Source organism: Marmota marmota, unplaced genomic scaffold (genome assembly GCF_001458135.2).
Source record: "Marmota marmota marmota unplaced genomic scaffold, marMar, whole genome shotgun sequence".
Taxonomy (NCBI): Eukaryota; Metazoa; Chordata; class Mammalia; order Rodentia; family Sciuridae; genus Marmota; species Marmota marmota.
In genome coordinates, this window is record NW_025999842.1 from 59,221,009 (window position 1) to 59,246,531 (window position 25,523).

The following is a 25,523-nucleotide window of genomic DNA, read 5'->3' on the forward strand; positions in this document are numbered from 1 at the left end:
GGGGGGGGGGGGGGGGCGCGGAATCATAAAGCAAATTCTCTATGACTGAGACATTCTGACATTTTCTATTATCTGGTAGGTCCTGTTTAACAAATTCAAGTTCATTATCCACTTAAATAATTCCACGACCCACAAACATGGGCTTCAGATTCTCAAAAACATTGTTTTAGAGGATGAATACCCAGGCGCGGGACTGCTGGGTAGGGTGACGCTGACATCAATGTTTTCAACTTTTTCTGATCTTTAACTTTAAATTAACGTTCTTACCTCAGAGCATTTGAATTTACTATTTCAGAGCAAAAACCACGAACTATCATAACATTTTATCTTTTCATTCGTCATAAACAGTATCAATCACTTACCATGTGCTGAGCCAGCGACCACTGGGCTCCCAGCAAGACAGATGGGTTAATACGCGGAGGCAGGGGGCGCAGAGGGGAGAACTTCAGGGACCCGGACCTCGGGGAGACCCAGAAAGATCACAGGAGGGGCCTCCGATCCTGCCTGGGCAGGAGAGGTTACAGGAGGTTTCCTGGAAAAAGGAGGACCTAAGTTGGGATTTCTAATTTTTATTGGTTTCTTAAAACATACAAGTAACACATTTGTTGGAAAAAATATCCTCCGAAATTCCATAAGTTTAGTTCCGTCTAAAGTACAAATCTCCACTACGGTCCTTAAAGTTGGATGCAGAGACTAAATAACCTTAGTTGCATTACCAATTATCCCAATCCAGGAAATTTTCAGGAGTCCACATTTTAAAAAATAGTTTCGTGAACACCACTGATAAAGAGTCCACAACATAAACACATCCAAAATAATATTCCCCATCAAGGGTGAAAATGCACACATCTACGATTTGACCACACGATGACTTTTTAACAGACTTCACCCCGTCTCTCTTGGCCTTTTGGCGAGCCCCGCACGCCAGGTCTTAAACATCGAGTCTATTTGCCGCAGACCAAATACCTGCGAACGTGTCAGTAATGGGCATTAAAATGGACCAGGCGACAGCATTTTTGCCCCTGCCGCCCCGGCGCACCGGGTGACAATCTGTCGGAGTTTCACACTTCGCCCGAGGAGCCCGGGACCCCGTCACGTCCGCGGCACGTAGCCATGGCACACCCTCCCCAGCGCGGCAGCAGCGAAGCCCCGCAGCGCGGCAATGCCGCCGCCAGCCGCCCACCACCCAGGCCTGCGCAGCCCGGCGGCTGCGAGCACCCGGCACCTACCCTGCGGGGCGCGAAGCCCCCGGAACTCAGGCGAGGCTGCTCGAACGCGCCGCCTCCGCGGCCATGACTGCGATCGGGGAAGCGCCCCGCGCGCCACGGGCCGCGCTCCGCTGTGCAGGGAGCGCGGCTGCTGCGTCCGACCGCTTGCTCGCCCGCCAGGAGAGTGAGGCCGGAGTACGCCCCAGACGCGTCTAAATCAAGGCTTGGGGCGTTCCCAATGGGCTGAATGACAAATGGCAGATGCCGTGGGCTTTGCCGCCCGCGGCAGCCAAGAGGATGGCTTAGCTGAGGAGGCCGTGCACAGGCGGAGCCCGGGAGCCGGAACAGCGCGTCCGCTAGGAGGGCGCTGGGGCCCCTGGCGGGGGCGTCACGTGGCAGGAGGAGGCCCCGCTAGAGAGCCGGGGGGTCGGCTGCCGGGGGCGGAGGAAGAGGACAGGCGCCCAGACGCCTGGCCGATTGAGTCATCAGTGTGGGCAAAGCCAAGGTCGCCCAGGTGCAGAGCTGGTGCAGGTAGACCCGACTCAGCCCGAAGCCCCCCTACCACTGACTGTTCACTTAAGTCACCACCAGACTGAGTCGCCCTGAGCCAAATCATAAACGAAAAATACCAGAGATACTAGAAGCACGTTGAGATAGGCTGAACCAACTTATCTCCTATGCGTGCAGCGTTGAAGTTTGGGCAGCCTCGATTTCACCGCTGCTGGAGAGCCACGCACTGTCCTAAGCACGCCATAGGTAAAGACATTGAATCCTCACGCCAACCCTCGGAGAACCACAGTTATTCCCTTCGGACAGCTGACGAAACGAAGACACTGAAGGACTAGACAGAAGTAACATTGTAATTGTGGACTCACAGTGTGTATACTTCAAGTAATTTAAAATGTTTTAAGTGTTACTCGGGTTTAAGAGAAAGCTACAGAGACGCTCAAGCAATTGCTTTTTTTCCCTTGCAATTCGTACATTCCTAAAAGAGGCCCATGCACATTCAGTAAAGACTAAAGTACAAGGAAGAGTTTCTATGTGTTTCAATGTCCGATTCGGACGGTCTCATAGCTCTAAGAGATGAGATTGATTAGCAGCTTAAACGTCCACCTACCGTCACCCCCAGCCTCTCAATTTCTATTGCTTGTATTACTTTAGGTTTATTAGCAATTAGAGCATTTACAAATGCTCTGCAGCTTTATTCTCCTAGGCATTCGGTCTTAAATCCACATTTAAATAAATTTGAGATTCACCATAACTTACTCATTCCTGTATTCTTTATTTTTATCTAGTATCTGATGGACTACCTTCTTTTCCAAGCCATTTTCTTAATGAGGGCTTCTAGGTTACCTTAATATCTGAGAGAATATGTTTTTGTTTTTTTTTTTCCTCTATGAGTAAGTAAAAACTGAGCTAGGTAAATACTTTGAATACACGGCTTCTTTCAAAACCTAATAGAAAAAGAAGGCAATTGCTTCACTGATTTTTTTTTTAACATGAATGATTTTTGCGGAGAAATCAGAATCCTATGTAACCTGTACCCTGATGGTGACGAAGAATTCATCGTTTTAAATACTGTTAGTTTCCTTACCTGGGCTATGACTCAGTGCTATTTACTCTATAACAGTTTTCCCCCAGCATATAGTATGATCTTTCAGTTTTTAGATTCCATTCATAGTACATAGCTCAATCGGCTTCAGTTTTAGGGATGAGTGTTGTTTCTGTCTACTTTTTTTCTGTAAACTGAAGGATTTCAGACAAGGAGTAGGAGGAAGGGGGTGTGTGGAATTCAGCCTAGACTAGTGGGAGCCTTCAGGGGAATTCAGCCATTGCTGCTTTAAGTCCTGAGTGTCCTCCTCAGCCCCTGCATGCTGGGAGCAGCTCTTGCCTGCTTCATGTGCTCAGTGTAGCAGGGAACTCCAGAACATGGCACCCTCTTCTCTCTCTGGCAAGCCCCAACAGTGGTGTGGGCATTTCATGGGGATCCCACTCACTCCTTTCCCAAATGGAGGGTGTTTGTGAGAATTCTCAGGATTGGGTCTGATCATCTTTTTCCTTGACATGTCTTACAGGGGTGGGAGGAGGACTTGGGTGGGGATCGGCACAGCCAGCGGAGCCACAATTCATCAGCACCCTTGCTTTGCCATCACCTCTCAAATTTTAGGTTAAGTTTATAAATATATTTTTTTTCCCTTTGGTTTGTAGCAGGTGAGGGTTTGCTTTTTGATTTGTTTTTGTTTTTCTGCTTTCTTTCAGATGGTTTAGAGATTTTTTTTTTAATGCTTCCTTATGCCGCATATATCCAGAAGTCTGTCCCTTCCTCCCTCCTTCCTGCCCCCCATAGGTAATATACTATATGAAAATCCCTTTCATCTCTTTTCCCACAATTCTCTTTGAACACAAGTTGTTGCCTTGTAGCTGACACGTTCCTTACCCCTAAGCCTCTCCTCAGGGACACATGCTTCAACATTACAATGTATTCCAACAAGATCCTAAAATACAGGCTGTAAACTCAAATCTCTATAAAGTCTAAATCAATGAGGAATAACAGGACTACGGTACAGTGATAGAGCAACCTTGCTTAAGGGGCAGGTGGTGTACAGCTCACACCAATGGCTGCCCTGTGGGAGATCACAGCACAGTCACCAAATCTATACAATCGTCAAGAGAAGTATGAGATCTAATATGAAATCTCCTAATTTTGGAAACACTACAGTGAAATGAAGTATCTCTCAAGGTCAAAGTGAACCTAAGGGCTCCCAGCGTGTCTCTATTGTAGAGAGAATCACTGAGGAAAAAATTCTATTATCATTCTTTTTTCCCTTCTAAGTATTTTGAGGTACAGGTCCCCTGTACCCCCAACTCAATGACTTCTTAAATTTTGTTATCAAATAAAGAACAAGATGATTGATGCAGACAAAATTATAATTTGATACAATGTGTCAGGACCCAACACATTCAGGAACAGTTTTCACCAGGAGGAACAGCTATGATGAGGCTAAAATTTAAACACATTAACAAAATAATGGGTATTTGATAAACAAAAAACAAGGAATAGAATGGAACTTCTTCTGCCTGATAATGGGTTTTTTTCTTTCTATAGCTGATAAAATAGATTACCACAAATTGGTGGCTTCAAACAAGAAGATTTTCTCAGCTCCAGAGGACTGAAGTCTGAAATCAAGGTTTCAGCAAAGGCCACGAGTGCCCTCTAGTGGCCACAGAGGAGAATCTTTCCACCATTCTTTCAGCTTTAGGTGGCTGTTGGCATTCCTTGACTTCTGTGGCTTATTGTACCCACAATGTTCCAATCTTTGCCTCTGTGTTCACATCATCTACTCCTCTACGTGTCTATCTTGTGAGGACACCTGTCATTGTATATAGGATCCACCTAAACAACACGGTGATCTCATTGCACAATCCTCAGCCTAATTATACCTGCAAAGACCTATTCATTTATCTCTTCAAATAAAGTTAACAGTCACAGATTCCAGAGGTTAGGACATAAGACTTATCTTTTGTGGGGTCATTTTAAAATCCTCTTCAACAGATAAAATCCATGTCAGCTTTGTTGCAGAAATTGAAAAGCTAATTCTAAAATTTGTATGGAAATGAAAAGTACCTAGAAAAGAAAAAAATAATTTTAAAAGTTGGAAGGCTCATGCCACCTGATTTTAAGGTCTACTCTAAAGCTAGAATAATTAGGACAGTCTGGTGCTTCCCTAAGTAAACACGGAACAGTATACTGAGTCCAAAAGTACATCCACAAGTTATTCTTGACAGAGGTGCAAATAATTCAACTAGGAACATGAATAATTACTTAGAAACTGGTTGTCTATATGGAGAAAAAAACTTCTACCTGCATTTCACACTACACTCAAAAATGAAGTCAAATTAGAACACAGACCTAACTAAAAAATTAATAAACAAACAGAAAATAGGAAACATCTCGAACTTGCCCTATTCAATACACTAGCCATGTATAACTATGGAATACTTGAATTGTGGTTAGTCCAAACTGAAAGATGCTTTAGGTAAAAAAATATATAGTCTGGCTTTCAAAAACTCAGGATAAAAATAAGAATGTAAACTATCTCATTTTTATATTGATTACATGTTGAAATAATATTTTCGTCATTGGTTTAAATGAAATATATGGTTTCAAATTAACTGGAGCTACATTTACTTTTTTAATGTGGCTGCTATAAAGTTTTAAATTACATATATGACTCACATGATATTTCTGTTTGACAACGTTGTTCTGGAAGAAAAACTAGGGATAGACAAAGATTGATTGGCAGGATACACAAAGCCATGATCATAAAATAAGTTGGTAATTGGATTTACTAAATATAAAATGCTCTATTCTTCAGGGAAAACCATTAAGGAAATTAAAATTCAAGCCACATAACTGGGATAAAATATTCCATGTATATGTAGATCTGACATAGGACTTTTATCAGAACATTTGAAGAACTCAAAATAATTATGATAAACAGTGCAATTTTAAAATGGGCAGAACTCTTGAAAAAGATTTTACCAAAAAAATAGATAGATGTCCAATGAGCATATGATTAAGATTTAACATCACTTTCCTAATGACTAATGAAAATTAAAAAGACAATGAAATACCACTGCGTATCCAATGGTATAACTATAATTAAAAAAACAATACCAAAGGTTGGAAAAATTGGAAATCTCACACATTCATGAAGGGAAAATAAATTGATAGTTGAAAGTTATTTTTATAAGCATATAAATAACCCAGCAATTTCACTCTTAGTATTTATCCAAGAGAAATAACATGTCTATGCAAAGACACAAAAACATTCATATTAGTCACAAACCAGAAACAACCCAAACATCAGTAATAATGTGAGCAAACTACTGATAGTGTCAACAACATAAATCTAAAATGCATTGTGCAGAGTCAAAGAAACCATCCATAAAAGGTGACATACTATTTGATTACATTTGCATAAAATTTTAGGAGGACCGATCTCATCTAAGCAACAAAAAGCAAGTCAGTGGTTTCCTAAGGTGGATGCAGAAGAATCATGATGGAACTTTGTGGAGTGATGGAAATGTTCCATATTTTGATTGGTGAGAAGATTACATGGGTCTATATATTTGTCACAGTCATACATGAAGTAAAATGTCTATATTTTAAGTGCAAATTAAACCTCAACAAAGTTCATTAACATTTTTCTATTCTTTATTGGAATAGGATTGGTAAAAGAAATTTGAGAGACTGTTTTTTAAATCTTCCTCCACAACAGTTTGTATTAGAATTGAACTTCCACCTTTTTTCTTGCAAACTTGTCCATCAGCACCCCCCAGTATGTTACCAATTCAATTTCCCACCAGTGGGGGTTTACATGGCACAGATGAAACTCAAACCAAGTCATTCCCGGGACTCCTAATCCAGTGTTCTTTAACAATAGCAAGCGGCCATGGAGCGGTCACATTACGGTTTACATTCTACTAATCAGATTTTAAACCAGAGCTTTAAAAAAATCTTTCAGTGCATTCAACTCAACAAATATTTAAAAAAGTGCCTAGATTTCATTTCCTCTAACCAAAATATAAGTTAACATTTTAATATCTAGAAATGCGTGTAGTCCTTTGGAGGTTCATGTCTTCTGGCCAAACCACCTCTCACTGACCTTGAACTAGCCTCCCTCAATTTCCGTGTGTGTGTGTGTGTGTGTGTGTGTGTGTGTGTGTGTTGGGTATTTAACCCAGGGGCTCGCACATGGCAGCCAAGCACTCTACCACTGAGCTATATTCCCAGGCCTTTATGTTGAAACAGGTTCTCCCAAGTTCCCCAAGTGAGCCTGGAGCAACTGCCTCAGCCTCCCAAGTAGGTGGGATGACAGGCATGTGCCCCTGTGCCCAGCTTCTCTTCTGAAAATCTGATGTTGGCTCACAGGATTCCTGGCTCCTTCCCTAATCTGCCTCTATTTGCAATGAATTCCCCATCCAGGTATCATTCTTCAAATAGGCCTCCCATAAAGAATATTTAAATTTTTTTTTGATAAGCAAGACTTAAGTCCATTTCTATCTTCAGCTGACTGACATTTGGTCAGCATAGTGGGACTGAAAGGAGATGCTTGGTATACGTAACTCCTCTGCTGAAACTCCTTACTTTTTCTGGTAAAGAATTTCTATCTGGGCTGGGGATGTGGCCCAAGCGGTAATGCGCTCACCTGGCATGCGCAGGGCGCTGGGTTCGATCCTTACCATCATATAAAAATAAAAGATGTTGTGTCCACCAAAAACTAAAAAATAAATATTAAAAAGATCTCTCTCTCTCTCTCTCTAAAAAAAAAAAAAGAATTTCTATCTTACATGCATGTTGGACAGTATAATAAGGAAATGATAGTTACCTCATCATATGTCAAGGATCACAAGAAGGCACATAGTCCAGGGTAGCTGGGGCACCCATGGAGAAAGTGAAGGGAGCCATTGATTGAATACCTGTGTGTTTTCTAATTTTATAATAAAATGTATTGTTGGGACTCTAGTTACACAAGATGGAGATATGAATCCTAAACTAATTCATATCTAGCTTGAAACTAAAATACCACATTAAAAACAAGGGGGAAAATATCCTACTTCACCTTTTATTAATAAGCAACCAGAATCAGTGAGAAGTAATTTAAAATAGAATCAATGGCATCAATTTTCTTTCCTGTTTCATGTGGCATGAAAAAAAAAGCAAGTTGACAATGATTGACCAAAGGCTGGCCTTTAGAGCAAAGAAGTGAAAGTCGTTTTCAGATGCCAGATATTGATATTTATTCTATTTTCCCATCTACTATAATTAAAATTTCATCATAAAATTCATCAGCAACAGTAAGAAGGCGCCACAAGGAAAGGGAAAAGTGGTAAGTGCTTTTCATAACTTAGAAGTATTAGCTGCTCTTTTTTGTGGGCTGAGAATCAAACCCAGGACCTGTGTATTCTAGACTATCGCACCACCGAGCTACGCCCCCAGCCCCACAGTTGCTTATTTTAAAGTATAAGGCAGGTTAAACAGACACCTGTGCTGCCTCTTCCTCCCAAATTTCTGCTGAGACAAGGACATTAGAAGAGACACAAGGACAGCAGTTGAAAGCCCCATGGATTTTTGAAAGAATTTTGAAACACCACTGGAGGACTGATAGGTGGCTTAAGAAGACCTCAACACTTCCGAGTACTGGGGAATAAGAATTCCAGGTAGGGACTGCCAAGAAAGCATCCATTGTAAGTCTGTTTTGTAGAGCATTTGGGTGACCAGGTCTCTTCTGGTACCTTGGGTAGCCAGGGAACCACACCTCCCACAACCCAGAAGGAGCCAGAGATTTATTAACTGGGTGAATGAAACTGAAAAAAGATTCAGAGATCAGAGAACAGGAAGCTTGAAACGAGAGAATCACCAAACATCTAAAAAAAACAAAATGTTGTATTTGACTTTAAATAATCCTACACATATTTATTAAAAATCATCTAAAAACTAAAATCACGGTGAATTACTCTGTACTAGATACATACCTTTTTCACCATATTATTTATTTAATTTTTTTTTGGGGGGGGGTACTGGATTGAACCCAGGGGTGCTTAACCACTGAGTCTCACTAAGTTGCTGAGATTGGGTTTGACTTGCAATCCTCCTGCCTCAGCCTCCCGAGCCACTGGGATTACAGGCATGCACCATGTTTCACCATATTCTTGAGGGTTCATCTTTAAGCTCTCCCTTGCTCTTTGAAGTTAACAATCTGATAACCCATACTTTTTTTTTTTTTTTTTTTTTTGGTACGGGGAATTGAACTCAGGGCCACTCAACCACTGAGCCACATCCCCAGTCCTATTTTGTATTTTGTTTAGAGACAGGGTCTCACAGAGTTGCTCAGCACCTCGCTAAATTGCTGAGGCTGGCTTTGAACTCCTGATCCTCCTGTCTCAGCCTCTGGAGCTGCTGGGATTACAGGTGTGCGCCATTGTGCCCACTGAGTTTGCTCCGTTGCTCAGGATCATCAAGGTATTTTACTTCCACTCCTGAAAGGTCCCTGGTGACTCAAACCCTTGCTTTCACACACAAGCTCCTACCATCTTCCTCAGAGCCAGGGTTAACCAACAAGGCCAGAGGGGCCACAAATGACTGATGGTTCTTTCTGAACAGGCTGCAGATATTAATAGTCTTTTGATGGCTGATAAAAATCAGAAAAGAATATCTGATGACATGAAAATTATATGAGAAGGGATCTATATGGTCCATAGGCCCTCACTAAGCAATATCCAATCTGGGTTTAAAAAAAAAAAAAAAATGCCAATCCTTGTTCTAAAGCTCCAGGCACAATCCTGCAATCAGCCCAGGCTGCCTGTCTCCAATTTTTCATTCTTGCCCTGATCCTAATAATCCCCCAGGGCCTTCCCAGCCCAGGACTCTCCTAGGCCTCTCCTTCTCCTTTCCCTCTACCCTGCAGCCACCTGTTGTACTGCTTGCTATGGTTGGATTATTGTAATACTCTCCAAATTTCACACTGAGACTTCACCGATGTGACAGTACAAAGCGATAGGGCCTCTGGGAGGTGACCGAGCTGTGAGCCCTCATGGAGGGTTAAGGTCCTGATTCAGAAAAACAGGAGGATGGAAGTTCACTCTTTTCTGCTCTTTTGCCGTGTGGGAACAGTGCTTCCCTGCTCTTACCCTTCCATCCCCTCCCCACGTGAAGGTACAGCACAGAGCACTACCTCAAAAGCAGAGCAGCCCTCACCAGAAGCCACATATGCTGCTGGGGCTATGATTTTGGATATCCTAGCTTCCTGTGGGAGAATAAATTTGAACTTTATAACTTTCCCAGTCTCAGGTATTCTGTTATAGCAGCATCATAGAGGGACTAAAACAATGACCTTTCTCCTTTACCATTTGAGCCTGTCCACAGCATCAAAGCCAGGCTTTCCCTCCTCCTCTTCAAAGCTCTCCCAGCTCTTTACTGTAACTCAAAAGCTTGGGTCTCCTTAGAGGCCACCTGCCATCCAGGGGTTCTCAGGTATGGCGGTACAGTATTGGGGGAGGCTAAAAAGACAGCATGCTTTTTATTCCCTAACCCCACTGGTTCATCACTGTCCTTTTGCTTGTAAACTCTGGCTCCTCCAGCCAGGCTGGCATCCACAAAGTCACTGTGGATCCTGCTCAGTGGAGGCCTCTGGCATTTGGCTAGTTAAATGTCTCCTCTAGTCATCCCATTATCTCGGGCCAATTTGACCTTCATGTGGTTGATTTATTCAATACCCTAGCCTTAGAATCCCTTCACTTCCTCGTAATGGAAAACCTGTCCACTCAAACAATTCTCTGAATCCATGGCAACCCCCAGACCTGGACAGCCAGGAACTGGTCTTCCATGAATTTCAAAATCCCTACATCTGACTCACTGCCCTTCCAAACAGCTCTTCCAAACATCCTCTTACGCACAAGATATTTACCTGATTTCAGTGAGACCCCCCACCCCCCCGCCTGCACCCAATCTCCCTCCCCAGCCAGCCCGGACTGCACAGTTCATTCCCGTCATCAGTCCCTCACCACCATCTTTGGGTCTGGACACCCTGTCCTTGCACAGAATCAAACCCTAAACTTCCGGCCTGGTCACTGATAATTTAGAAAAGATGCATTTTGTAAGCATCACAGTAAAAATTGCTGCATACAAGAATCAACAATGAATATTCTAACTAAGGTGGAAAATTGGAGAACAGGACATTTATGTAGTCGACAGTCTCAAAACATGTATCTCCTCACAATATAATTACAAAGTTACAAAAGAGTGAAACAGCAACTTTATGGTGAATCTTAACCAAGTGGTTGAGATCATACCTTTCCCAATTAGGGGGATATAGCTAAAGGATGTGAAAACAGTACCTTGAAGGGACACCTGCGTCCCCTCATTCACTGCAACATTATGCACAGTAACCAGGGCATGGGATCAAGCTGAAATCCCACTGGCAGATGAACAGATAAAGAAAATGTAGTGCATAGACAAGATGGAATACTATTCAGTCTTAGAAAAGGAAATCCTGTTCTTGGCAAGGACATGTATGAATCTGGAGAATATTGTGCTAAATGGCACAGGAAGACAAATACCATATGAGCTCACTTATAATGTGCAGTGTTAACAAGTCAAACTCATAGAATTAGACAAAATTAGTGGCCACCAGGGTGGGAATGGGGGACACAGTGGTCAAAGGACACAAAATTTCTGTTAGACAGGAGGAATAATTTCAAGAGACAAATACTGTACATATTGCCAACTATTGTTAATAACAATGCATTATATGCTTTAAAATTGCTAAGAGTAAAATTTAAGTATCCTCACCATACTCCAAACTAATTATGTGAGGCATATGTTAAGTAGCTTGCTATAGCCACTCTACAACATATGCATACTTCAAAACATGTTATACAAAATATGACTTTTGTTAGCTTTGTAATGTTTTGAACAACCAATAAAAAAAATAAATCACCTACAAAAAACAAAAACAAAAACAAAAAAAACCAAAATATGACTTTTGTCAATTAATAAAATGCCTGTTCTAACAACTGATTTAAATTCCCACAGTAATAACCTTAAAAATGAAAAGCATTACTAATAATGGCACAAATTGATGTTTGTATTCTAATGTGATGTACTGAGAAAGACTTATATAATATTCCTAAGACTCATGACCTAAATATTAAAATAAAAATATAAGATATTCAAATACATAAGTAGTAGAATCTTCTTGCCATTTTAGTTTGCATTTCCCTAAAATGAAGCATCTTTTTGTTAAGTGCATGCACAGATTTTTTATGTTTTTTTTTTTTTGGGGGGGGGGTTGTTGTCATTTTCATTCCCTAAGCTTAGGGAGATTAGGGAACTTGCCAGAAGTCTCTTGTCTAGCAAGTAATCAAGATGAAATTCTGATTCCAAAGCCTACAAAGTCATTATGACAGTATGGGCATTGTGGTAGGGGCAGAAACTGATGCTTAGTGGGTAAGAATCTTTCCAACTCTAAGACTGGGGTGAGTGCATGTTGCGCTGCAGCAACTGAGGCTGAAAAAGGACTTCACACTTTGGACTGATTTAATAACACCTCGGAGTACAGTAAAAGCACTTACAAGTTCTATTTTGTCAGGAAGTTTTAGCAATTGTTACTTTTTATTACCATTTTAAGGTTTTACTAATATCTTTTAAAAATTCTACCCCGCCAGGTCTGGCAGTACACACCTGTAATTCCTGCAGCTCAAGAGGCTGAGCCAGGAGGACAGCAAATTCACAGCCAGCCTCAGCAACTCTGCGAGGCCCTGAGCAACTTAGTGAGACCCTGTCTCAAAATAAGAAATAATAAGGGCTGGGAGTGTGGCTCAGTGGTTAAACATCTGTGGGTTCAATCCCTGGTGCCAAAAAAAAAAAAAAAAATTATTCCACCTATAGATAATCTTCAAGGAATGGCACCCTTTGTCTTGTGAGCCTTTATAACATCTCTCAGCAGCTTGCCCATTCTGTCCTTCAGGGATGTTTTTGCAGGGAGAAAAACAACTTTCATAGAAAACTCCTTGTTACTGATGGAGTGACTACATAGAGGAAAGATGTACAGAAATTCCAAACAGCCACATTGTTTCTTCAGCTCCCTGCAAACACACTCAGTTTGTAAAACACACTAAACATGGAGGGCATTTCTGTGACCAGGAACTCCAGGACATGACCCAGTTGATTTTTGTCCTATTATGATTTTAAAGTTGCTGACAGATTTATTTCATTCTGGGATGCCATCATTAACTGTTGAGCTTTTAGGTAGTGGGAGTAATAAAATTCCACAAAGAAATTAAGTACCCTCAGTGTCTGGGTCATGCAATTCTTTTCCTCTTTGAAAGCAATTAGAAAAGTGAGACCACCTAATTGGATGTTGGAAGCATTCCAGGAGGGTTTTGAAAGGTCAGGTGATCATGGAATCATGGCAGTAGAATGGAAAAGCACCTGTTCCCTGGATGGCGACTTAATATGCCTATCTTATAGATGAGGCAGTTAAGATTCAGGGAGACAGGCTGGTGAAAACAGAAAAGGAGAGAGAAGGTAGCTGGAGAAGAGGTGAGCCACCTCTCCTATCTGAAGCACATCTGGGGCTTTGAGCTACAAGTTCAGAATCATCCAAAGAACTCTTCAAAATCCTGCATGCCAAAGACAAACCTCAGGCAACAGGAACGCCTCTCACTCAGATCTTTGTTTTTAACATCATTCTCCAATAAAAGGAAAGAGGATCCTTAAAGAAATTGCTGAATCTAGGGCTGGGCTGGGAATACACAAGATGGACCTAGAGCACCTTGTAATGACGGAAGGCAAGGATGTGCTCAGAAACAAAGCAACAATGGCCTTATGTCAAAGGGATACAGAAGCCAACTAGAAAGAGTTCCAAATGACTAAAACTGGAACTATTTGAGCAACCAAATAATTCATGTTGTATTGAACTATAACCCAAAGTACAAATAAATGTCCATTTGTGTCATTTAGATTTCATGTTGACATTAACAATCGAATCAGTAAATGAAGGAGACCAGGCAAATCCCGTGCAGGAGAATTCCAAATAATTTATGTTGATAGTTGGATCTTAAGGAGCTGGAGCACAAGTACTTGCTCCCTAAGCATGGGCTGCATACAGTGACTTCTCTGCACAAAGTTTTTGGGTTCAGAGTAGGGACCCCCAAAAAAGGTAACTTTGCAGAGGAGAAATCACAAACTTGACCTCAGCCAGGTGATCAAAGTGAACGTCAGCAGTATAAGCCACCGTCAGAGCATGTACCCTTTTCCTTTACCTTGATGGTCTTCCCCCAAATTCCAAGCTTCTCTAATCATGAGCAAATCACTAGAAAAATCCAAGGGCTTCCTACAAAAAACCTGATCAGTACTCCCCTAAACCAAAGTTATATTTTTTTTTTTAAAGGATAAAGGCTATCATGGCCTGAGGTCCCTAAAGAAACATAACCAAATGTCATGGGGTATCCTGGAGGATATCCTTGAATAGAAAAAGGACATTAGGAGAAGATGTTTTGGAAATCCAAATAAACTATCAAGTTTCGTCAATAATATCATGTCATTATCTGCTCATTAATTGCAACAGATGTACCATAAAATATATGACTTTAACAACGGGAAAAACTGGTGCTGTATAAAGAGCAACTCTATTATCTTATACAACTTTTTTAAAAGCCAAGACTATCCTACTATGTGTGCTGTGGAAGTGAGCACAAAATCCAACCCTATCCTAAAATAAAGAGTGTATTAAAAGGACAAAAGGAAAAACCACCCACTTGCCTGAGCTCCACCTGAGATCATCTGAATTCAGTCAGTCTGGGACAGTACCACATTGAGAAGCTAACAAGAATACTAAATGACAGGCAAAAATCTACCTCTAACAATGTTTTTCCATGTAACCAGTACATTGTTACTCGCTCATTTCAATCATTCATTCATGCATCGATGAGCAGTTACAGAGGACTAACCTATCTCAGGGATTCTACAAGGTACTGGAAATTCGAAACCCAATAAACCATGTTCGTTCATTGGTACTAGGGATTTAACCCACTAGTACTTTATCAGTGAGCTATATCACCAGCCATTTTTTTAAAAAATATTTTTTAGTTATAGGTGGATGCAATATCTTTATTTTATTTTTATGCGGTGCTGAGGATCGAATCCAGTGCCTCATGCATGGTAGGTGAGCGCTCTGCCTCTGAGCCACAACCCCAGACCTCACAAGCCCTTTTTAATTTTGATTCTGAGACAGGGTCTCTCTAAGTTGCTGAGAGGCTCACTAAATTGCTGAAGCTGGCCTCAAACTTGTGATCCTCAGTGCCTCAACCTTCCCACCTGCTGGAATTACAGGTGTGCAACCACGACACTTGGCTAAACCATTCTTTTCTGAACAATGGATCACAATCCTTGAGTAGGTCATGAACTTAATCAGTAGGACAACCAGCATTTTTTTTCCTACTGAAATGAAAGGATATATCAGAATGCAATTGACACAATAAGGGCTTAGAAATTTGAGTCTCTCTCTCTCTCTCTCTCTCGGATTATGACGTAAAATGAATGTTTTCATGTAGTTTAAATCCAAAAGCATTTGAAAGCTACTATAATAAATTGCATCCCTGTCCTCAAGAGGAACGAATTAGAGTTTTAAAAGACAAGTCTTAGAAAAAAGATTTTTCTTCAACTACAGCATAATGAAACTGTTTTCCGGATTTATACAAAACTAGAACTGTTAACCCAGTCACACCATCTTAGCCAAGAAGAACTAGCACATATTCACAATTATTTACTTGTAATTTATTCTACCGTATCCCCCCAAAAAACTTAAGGCAACTGAGTGTCATCCCAGGCTATGAAATTTAGAGATCTGGCACTCCACAGCTGTACAAATTTTCTCCATAAATAATCTAACAAATTTTTGATACATTTTCATTAAAACCCATATTTCCTTAAATTTCCAGTAATTCCACTATACTCAAGCCCCTGATTTGCCCATCAAAATTCTTTCAATTATTTCAAGTTAAAAATGAGTACATTTTGGATCTCTAGCTTACATTCACATGGACACAGCCATGCTCAAAATCAAAATCAAGATCCTGCAAACCACTGGAACTCCTGCGAAAGCAAAGGAAATGTCTCCATCTAAAGGCTGAAAAAGTAACTTTTCAACTTTAGATTTCCATGCTGAAATCAGCTCAATTCGTCTTCATGCAAATTAAGCACATTGATAAAATTTGATATTAACACAATTTTTTACCTGAAGTACAAAATCTTGAAGAAGTTCAACCTCTAAGAATTCGAAATAAAAAGCAACATTTTAGATGAGAATCTTCTTTTTGTTTCTTCCACAATTCAATGAGAAAAGAGTTGAAAAGAAAAGGTAATAGGACAAAGGTACAGGAAGGAATAGAAAAGTAGTTTGAAGGACAGAATAAAGAGAAGGATTTACAAACCACCCCCAGAGTGCCAAGAACAAAACCAGCCAAAGTGACCACAGTGACCGCCACCCTCACCCATCTTGGCACCAACTGTAGCGTACTGAATAGAATCGGCAAAAGTGTTGCTGTGGGATCCTGAAATCATATAGTAGTTTGATTACATAAACATAGCCTCTTGTTTATGAGGTTAGGTATTTAAAATTTTATCAATGTGCTTAATTTGCATGAAGACGAATTAAGCTGATTTCAGCCTGGAAATCTCAAGTTAAAAAGTTACTTTTTCAACTTTTAGTCTCTTTACAAGGAACCACTCTCTGTCAGGGAAATCTTAATCTTCCATTCTAATAATTTCAATTTCTCTAGTCTTACAAATATGCACACAGATTCACATATAGTAAGATCCTAAAGAATTTACTGATGTTTCCTCAACTGCCTGACAGTTTCATTCATTTTTTAAAATTTTTTTAGTTATATATGGACACAATATTTTTATTTTGCTTATTTATTTTTATGTGGTGCTGAAGATTGAACGCAGTGCCTCACATATGCAAGGCAAGTGCTCTGCCACTGAGCCACAACCCCAGCCCTCATTCATTTTGATATGAAAATAAAATAGAAACCTTGCAGCATTTTAAGGGAAGAAGTAGTCAAGGAAATGGAAAGAAATCAAAACTCCGAAATGCAGAGGATTGCCCCTTTGAAGTCTCAGCACCTCAGTGAATCCAACTAATGGCTCAGATGATTCTTTATCACTTTTACTTATTTATAATTTTATGCTATAACCAAAGCAGGGTTCCTTTGTGAAGTTAATTATTGAACTACATATAGTTACTATATAAGCCATTAACTTTTCAAACATGTATCTCTTTTGAATACTCTCTAAAGTTAATTTTTACCCTTACTTTAAAATGTTCCAGAGTTTACTAGAATTAAACATATCTTTTACATTATATGTTTAAGTTAGATCTTTGTAATATTATGGAAATCTATCTTAATTGGGGTAGCAATTTCGAGGGCAAACACAATCAAACTCAACAGACAGCTTGAGTTTTGACAAGTACATTTTATTGTTTGTAAACTGTAACTGGATAAAGTCGACAAGAAAAAAAAATGACTGCCAAGTCCAAAGATGGAGGGAGAATTTTAAAGACAATTATTAGGAAGAAAAATTTAAAAGAGAAATAAAAATGCACCATGATGTGCTCATTTTAAGATACCATTGTAATTTGAGCTGTACCTTCTCTGATAAGGAACTTCAAAGAGACACTGATATCTGACAAGAAAAGAAGAAAACCCAGATAAATCCTATTCTGGGCAGACAAGCATCAGTTTTCCTTGCCCCATTTCTGGGCTGAGGGTATGAAGAATGTCAAGTCCCGAGCATACTGCAGGCATGCTGGGACACAATACCCATGCTTGTTACTCTTTCTTGTAGAAAGACAGGCTATGTGTCTGTGCATAAAGACCTTCCTTCTTTTTATTTAAACAGCTGCTTGTATTCCACGGTATGGGTGTATGAAAATGGACGACATCTTTATTGGATATTTGCTATGTTCAATTGCCTAACCTTGTTCCTATGTTCCATTGCCCATATTAGTAGACACATTTTTAAAGTATTTTTTTTAGTTGTAGATGGACACGTACCTTTATTTTATTTTTATGTGGTGCTGAGGATTGAACCCTGTGGGAGCAGAGGGCCTGCTGTAGCCCACAATAAAGGGCTAATTTCCACCGTCCAGAAAAAAGTTCTCCAGCAGTTAAGAAAGGTTCACGAGTTCAAAAAACAAACAAAAGAGGCCAGGCACGGTGGCATCCACCTGTAATCCCAGCAGCTTGGGAGGCTAAGACAGGAGGACTGTGAGTTCAAAGCCAGCCTGCAAATGGGAGGGAAGAAAAGGGACAGATGTGGATAATCAGATATGTGGCTAGCATTGGGCAGGAGTAGGAAGGACTCACTCAAGAGTTTGTTTTGCATTTTTTTTTTGGTGGGGGGTATCAGGTATTGAACCCAGGGGTGCTTAACCACTGAGCCACATCCCCAGCCTGTTTATTTTTTGAGACAGGGTCTCACTATGTTGCTACAGCCCTCCTGCTTCAGCCTTCCAAGATGGGATTACAGGCATGCACCACCTTGCCCTGCTTCTTTTGCTTTGTTAAAGGGGTAGGAGGTTAGGGCTTTTTTCTGAAAGAAAGTGAGGGTGCAGATGAGTTGGACTCAGAATACTTTCACAGGCTGAGGGTGCAGCTCAGTGGTAGAGTGCTTGCCTAGCACATGCAAGGATCTGATCACCAGAGCCACAAATAAAATAAAGTTGCATATGTTTTCAACGTGGCTAGTGAGGCCTAACTAGTCCAGGAAAAAATATTATTAGTTTCTTCTTTTTGCTTCTCTTGACCTGGACTGGTTGAACTCAATGAGTTAAATGCGTCCACAACACAGTGATACTATAACGTCTTTTTGATGCCAGCAATCCGGGCTCGCTCAATTTCCCTGTCTGGAACCCTTCTCAAGGTGTGTTATGATTTCAATAGGAAGTGTCCCCAAAAAGCTCATGTGAGCAAAGCAAGAATGTTCAGAGGTGAAATGATTGAGAGCCTTAACTTAATCTGGATTAATCCACTGATATGGATTGACTCAGTGGTAACTGTAGGTAGGTAGAGTGTGGCTGGAGGAGTTAGGACACCAGGGTTTATGTTTTGTCCCTCCTGAGCGGAGCTCTGTCCACTTCCTGCTGCCATGACCTTCCGCCATGATGTTCTGCCTCACCTTAGAGTCAGCCAACCATGAACTAAGACCTCTGAAACTGAGCCAAAATAAACTTTTCCTCCTCGGCCTTGTTCTTTTCAGGTCTTTTGGTCACAGAGACACAAAAGTTGACTGAAAAAGACATTTTTGTCTTTCCTATATTAGTCACCTGTCCTCTGTGTGAAAGGAGAAAAATACTTCTATACTCTTATAGCATAAGTAATGTCTTCATAACTAGATTGTACACTTATTCTAGGGAACATATCTGATTCAGGCCTTGGCAAGAACAAGCACATAATATTGAAATATTTCTCAATAATTCAGATTCTACACATCTCGAACCAGTAGTTTTCTTAAGTGCACCCCAAGATTTTTTTAATAGATTTATACCTCTTAATATGGCTCATTTTTTGCATCACAAACTCTTTTCTTTCCCAAGGTTATCAATCTAATATCTCTCTGTCCAAATTTCCAAGATTCTAAATTATGCTCTTCTATAAAAACTAAAATTTAAGAAATGGTCATCTTTTATTATAAATATCTTCAGGCAAAATCTACTGACAAACATTTATAAATTAGATTTTAAAATAAAACCTTAAATCATCTTTTAAATAAGTCAGTATGTAGTAAGTCTTATTAAAATCTAAACCTGCTGTAGCCTTTATTATAATTAGGTAATAATGAGGAAATTACCTGTTAGAGGAATTTGAAGGAAATTAATTACCTATGTGTCACACAATCACAAAAACAAATAGTTTTAAAAAATAACAAAACCACTCCGTTCAGGAGCCCACAATAGCACAATATAGAAAGTACAGGACATAGGAAAATTATTAACTACAACATGTACGTTGTGTAAGAAAAGTCCTGTCCAGGCACATATTCAAACTTCTATTAGAATTCTAGCTTCTACTAGAATTTTCATCACAAAAATTCTACTTAATGGCTTTGAATCCTTTTGGTCAGCAGCATGCACACATAAGAGCTAAGGATGATCATTCACCTCTATTTTTTTTCCCACAAACTATATCATACCTGATGCCCTTTAAGCCAATGCTTTGAATGCTTCTGACCACTACCACAAGAAGAATGTGTTGCAACCTAGGCAACATATTCATAAAACAAAAGTTCTACATAATAATATTATCTTACCGATCAAGGTATGTCTAGAGATTAATTCTTTTTTAAATGCTTGTTTTGTTTATGAAATTAAAACTCAAAGGAGTTTGAAAAAGACTGTTCTAATTACTATACTCACATTATTTTTAATGGCATGATCCTACATTGCTATGCAAAAACAGGATGCAATTTTCCCCAGAACCAGGTGCAAGTGATCCCGGCAGACAGTATCTCTCTCCCCTGCATACAGAGGGTCCTGAATTTAGGATGGTTCAGCTTCATATTTTTTTACTTTACAATGGTGCAAAAGGAAAATGCATTCAGTACAAACCAGTCCTCAAAATTTGAATTTTGATCTCTTCCTGGACTGGCTCTGTGTGGAACTATATATAATACTCTTCTGATCCTGAGCAGAAGCAGCAGATCCAAATCAGCTGCTCAGTCATGAGGAGAAACAATTGACCCTCTGCAGGGTACCGTGTTGCTAAGCTAGGATGTTCAGCAAGTTAGGGGCATTTAGTGTATTTCAACCTACAATATTCTTTTTCAGTTGTCAGGATGCAACCCCATTGTAAGTCAGGGACTCTCCATAAATGGAAGAAAGAGACACTGTCCATGGGGATCTTTTGAGGAGCCTAGGACAAATCACATTCATTTTCTGAAGAGCAAGTTAGGATCATGCCATTAAAAATAGCCAGGCTTGGTGGTGCATACCTCTCCTCCCAGCAGTGGCTTGGGAGGCTGAGGCAGGAGGATTGTGAATTCAAAGCCAGCCTCAGCAATGTCAAGGCACTAAGCAACCCAGTGAGACCCTGTCTCTAAATAAAATACAAGATAGGGCTGGGGATAAGTCTCAGTGGTCAAGTGCACCTTAGTTCAATCCCTGGGAACCAATAAAAAAATAAATAATAATATGTGAGTAAATGAATCAGGGCAGCTAAAGATCATCCATGCATCCCGGAGGAAATGAGAAGGCCCCACTTAGTTTCCACTAAGGGAGGGCAAAGAAAGCCAGCAGAGTGTGTGCTGGTATACTACCAGATCCTCTGCAATGACACGAGGCAGTGTGGCACATGGGGTAGAACACTGAATTTGGAATTTGTACACACAGTTCAACTCAGAGTTCTACCACCGTGGGCAAGACCCTTTGTAAGGAGCTAATTTTCTCATCTATAAAAAATACCATGGGGAAGGTGCTTGGTCTCTACCACTCTACTCCTACAGCCTCAGTAGTGCTTGGCAAATAGTAGGTACTCAACAGATGTCATTAATCACGTAGATGAATACTATATGGTTCATATAGATTGCAAACAGGATGTCATTCCAATGGATGGCTTGTTTTTCAATGCAGGCTGAGATAACTAGAGACCCAATTTGCCAGCAGCTTCGTACTACTGTATGACTAAATGCTTTTATTTCCAGCACACAAATCCAAGGACAAGAAAAAGGTGGGGATGTGCTGGATTTTTGGTATTTTTCCTTTCAGGCATCTGGACCTTATGAACAGAGAGAGGATGCATACTCTTCTCTCCATATTCAGGATACATGCAGCACAGGTGTGAAAATGTAAAATCTGAGTTCCGCCTATTCATACATTTAAGCCATTTAACTCTTTCTTGGTATCATGAACTGAGAGAGTCATAGAGGGAAATTACAATCATAGAACTTAATTTTGCAGTTTAGCACCAATACTGGTAAATGCTTTGATAAAGAAAGATGAATACATTCATCTTACCTGACACTTAATTATATTGGATCATTCTTATTATCTATAACCAGAGATTGAGGAAATAAAGGAATTGGTCATTTATTCAATTAGTTATTAATTCTTGAGCAGGTCATTCAGGTACCGTATCTTGCTTGGTGTCTATGAGGGATACCAAAGATGCTCGTTCTCACCATGTTCCCATGATTTATCATGAAACTATTCAATAACTGTGCAAAACACCATCTGATTAAATATGGAAGAACAGACACCAAATCTTTAAGTGATATGGATCAAAAGAGAGCTATTTGTTTTCATAAAGAGACTTATCCCCTAAAAGTCTAAGCTTCAGATGTTTTCCCTGTCTGGTCAGGCTGATGTGAGGCCATGGTATTCTCACCCCATAAATACAGATGGGACCTCAGGATCTAATTTTTTAATACAGTCCTCTAAGCAGTCACAACCAGACATTATAGAAGTTATTGGTCATTTCTGGGTCCAAGCTTTGTTAAGTAAATGGAGGAAAGCATTTGCTTATTTATCACATGAATGTTGCCCAAGTATATACCAAATTCTAAAACTCACCCAAAAATGAGTGTGCATTTCTCTATGTAGCCTAACAATATTTGGCTCTTAAATTACTTAAGTCAAATGATGACTGCATCTATAAATCCAGTAAATCATTTTATAATTATGGAGGCTCGTTCTGCAATAAATCACAGGCATGAAATAATAAAATTAGTATGTGTTCTCTGTAACAATAGTATATAAATAACTGGAAACTTACCAGCCCTTCTAGTAGTCCATCCCCCAGAGATGGCCAAGATTAAATTTGGTATATGTATTTTTAGATTTCCTTTATATTTACACAAGAATGTGTATGTGTGTGTGTGTGTGTGTGTGTGTGTGTGTGTGTGTATGAGGCATACTAGGGAACTTTTTGTACAAATTTTTTCCTAGAAAATTCTATATTTGTAAATAAATGTAGTATTTCTATAGTAGATGGATGATAATGCAAAGTGTGATGCCATCTTAGCTTGCAACTCACTGTTTGGACTTTACAAAAGTAAAACATGGGGGGTACATGCAATAACCCAGCACCTTTTCAACATGAATTGTTATAATTAAAGATTGCATCCAAGTTTTGTAGAAGCTTACAAAATAGAATTTTCTATTGGATGCCCTTTTACATGTAGTGGTTCTGCATGTATTGAAAAAGAAATGTCCCCTGAGCACCGAGAGGTATCCTCCTAGATACTGATGTCCACATTCATGAAAATGCACTTACCCAGAAACACATGGGGTTCAAGAAAAGTCACCGAGTGCTTAGTTTTACACTTTCATTTTGCAAATAAGGAAGCTGACTCAAAGGTCACAAAGCCAAGAACAGAGGCAGTGCCAGAGCCAAAACCCACACCTCGTGTAATGCTCACTGTGCAAAACCACACTGTCTCCTGGAGTTCTTTAATGTTAGGAACTTTGTTATCTAGATGGGTTTTATATGGATTAAACATAAGTTTATATCTGTACTAAGTTGCCTTTGTCCCCAAATCTAACTCCTAAGTGCCTACCTGCCGATATTCCAACACCCAGCTCTCCTACCCCTTGCTCCAGGCTCTCTTCCATTTATGACCCTCCTGCTGGTTCATCTCCACTCTGCCCCTGACCCTGCCTTTCACCCTCACCCTGAGCAAAATTCTGAGGCTTAGGAAAAGAAAATGTGTGTGCACTCATCTCCAGATCTGGCGCCACGGTTGTCAGAGATACAAATCATAACCACAGGGACTTTGAGGAAAGCAAAAGGTACATTTACATCATTAATGATAATGAAGCCTAGGAGAAAGAATCTAATTCCCACAAATGACAACATAGCCACTGGCTTGATTTGGGTACTGTATTCACACTGGGCTAGAGTCATGTTAGCCCTATCATTTGGGCTAAAAAAAATCAATCTTTGGAAGCTCATGTCAGACTGGCACTCTTACGTTTGAAAGGCACCATGCCCTTTTTCATAACAATATACTGGAAGGTCAAGAAGAAGGCAACATAAAAGTACAACAGAGAAGCTGAAGCAGCAGCATGGTAAAAAGATCATTCCCTTTTCTTCCCCCTCATCCCTTCTCCCTAGTGACATCCACCTTTCACCACCTCTGAAAAATTCTAGAGCTCCAAACAACCAGTTTGAGAACTATGACTCTACATATTTTGATACATTCCGCCTTTTACAAAATAGACTTTATATTTTAGAGCTGTTTCAGAATAACCGAGAAGGTACAGAGTCCCCATCTACCTCTTCCTTGCACAGGCCCAGCCTCCTGATCCACACCCCACCAAAGTGGTGCGTCTGACACACCCGAGGAACTACACTGACACATGGTTCTCATACAGAACTCAGAGAGCCAAGATTCACTTTTTCTTTCTTTCTTTTTTTTTCTTTTTTGGTGCTAGGGATTGAACCCAGGGCCTTATGCGTGTGAGGCAAGCACTCAACCAACTAAGCTCTATCCCCAGCCTCCCAAGTTTCACTCTTGGTGTTGCACAATTTATGGCTAGACATGGGATTATTAGAGGGGTTGCCGATGCCCTGACACATGGCCCTCCGTTACTTCTCTCCATTTTCCTTATCTCAACAGGCTTCTTTCCACCCCTCAGCCCAAAGTCCTCGTGTTCATGAATTTATGCAAATTCATGCCCAAAGGAACCTATTATTCCTATTGTGGTTGGCTCTTCAGCCAGATCTCCATCAAGGTTTAGGTGAACCAATGAATGCTTGAGATCTCCAATAACAGTGCCTCCAAATTCACATGCTTACATTGAAGCTAAAAATTAGGAGTCGTTGCCAAAAACAGTATTCAAAAGTAAATTCATATGGACTGGAATTTCTCTCAAGAGAAAAGACTTCCAACATGAGAGAGGTTACCATAACTTATTAAACCAAAATCATGGAAATCTGACACATGGTTGATAAGCCCAAGCAAAGGCTGGTGGTGATCTGAAGTCTGGGGAAGGATGACTTGAAAAAGAGCCTTTAATCAGTTACCACATCCTGAGCACTGTGCAAGGGCGCAGCTAGCCTGCCTGCAACCAAGATGTGCCTCCTACCCATAGGTGAAAGGCAGATCAGACTTCCGGGTGTTTGTGCCTCTAGCACTGAAGATCAGTGACCCTTTGCTATTTTCTCAATAAATAGCTCTCCAACCTTTATTTGGTTTCCTTGCTATGAAGGAAATGCCTGTTCCTGCTGTGGAAAAAGTACCCGAAACCAGCAGGCACTTTCATCTTTCCGATGTAAAATAATAATCCAAAAATGGGATGTGTTAATTAGAAACTATTCTGAAAATGTATACTCCACTAAAATAGAAAATCTTGAGGACATTGACAAATTTCTAGAGACATATGACCTATCCACACCGAATCAAGAGGATACATACAATTTAAAAAGATCAAACTCAAGCAACAAAATAGAAGACACCAAAAAGGGATAAGGAAGGACATTATATACTGTTAAAAGGAACCATTCACCAACAAGACATAACAATTATCAATATTTATGCACCAAATAATGGTGCTGCGACGTTCATAAAACAAATTCTCCTCAAGTTCAAGAATCAAATAGACCACAACACAATAATTATGGGTGACTTCAACACACCTCTCTCACAATTGGACAGATCCTCCAAACAAAAGCTGAATAAAGAAACTATAGAACTCAATATCACAATCAACAACCTAGACTTAACTGACATATATAGAATATATCAAC

At 40.2% G+C, this 25,523-nt stretch overlaps 1 protein-coding gene across 8 annotated transcripts in view; it reads right to left on the reverse strand.

Annotated features, from left to right (window-relative positions):
- The window catches only part of Plagl1 (PLAG1 like zinc finger 1), an 85,285-nt gene that overhangs the window by 49,221 nt on the left and 10,541 nt on the right, over positions 1–25,523 (reverse strand). For 7 of the 8 annotated variants that reach the window (XM_048799384.1, XM_048799377.1, XM_048799379.1 and 4 more), the window contains exons 2-3: positions 1,230–4,833; positions 363–532 (exon numbers count right to left, since the gene is read on the reverse strand). The gene's annotated coding sequence lies outside the window, so the exon portion shown is untranslated. The remainder of the gene's footprint in view (positions 1–362; positions 533–1,229; positions 4,834–25,523) is intronic. The other variant, XM_048799354.1, reaches the window with a different exon arrangement.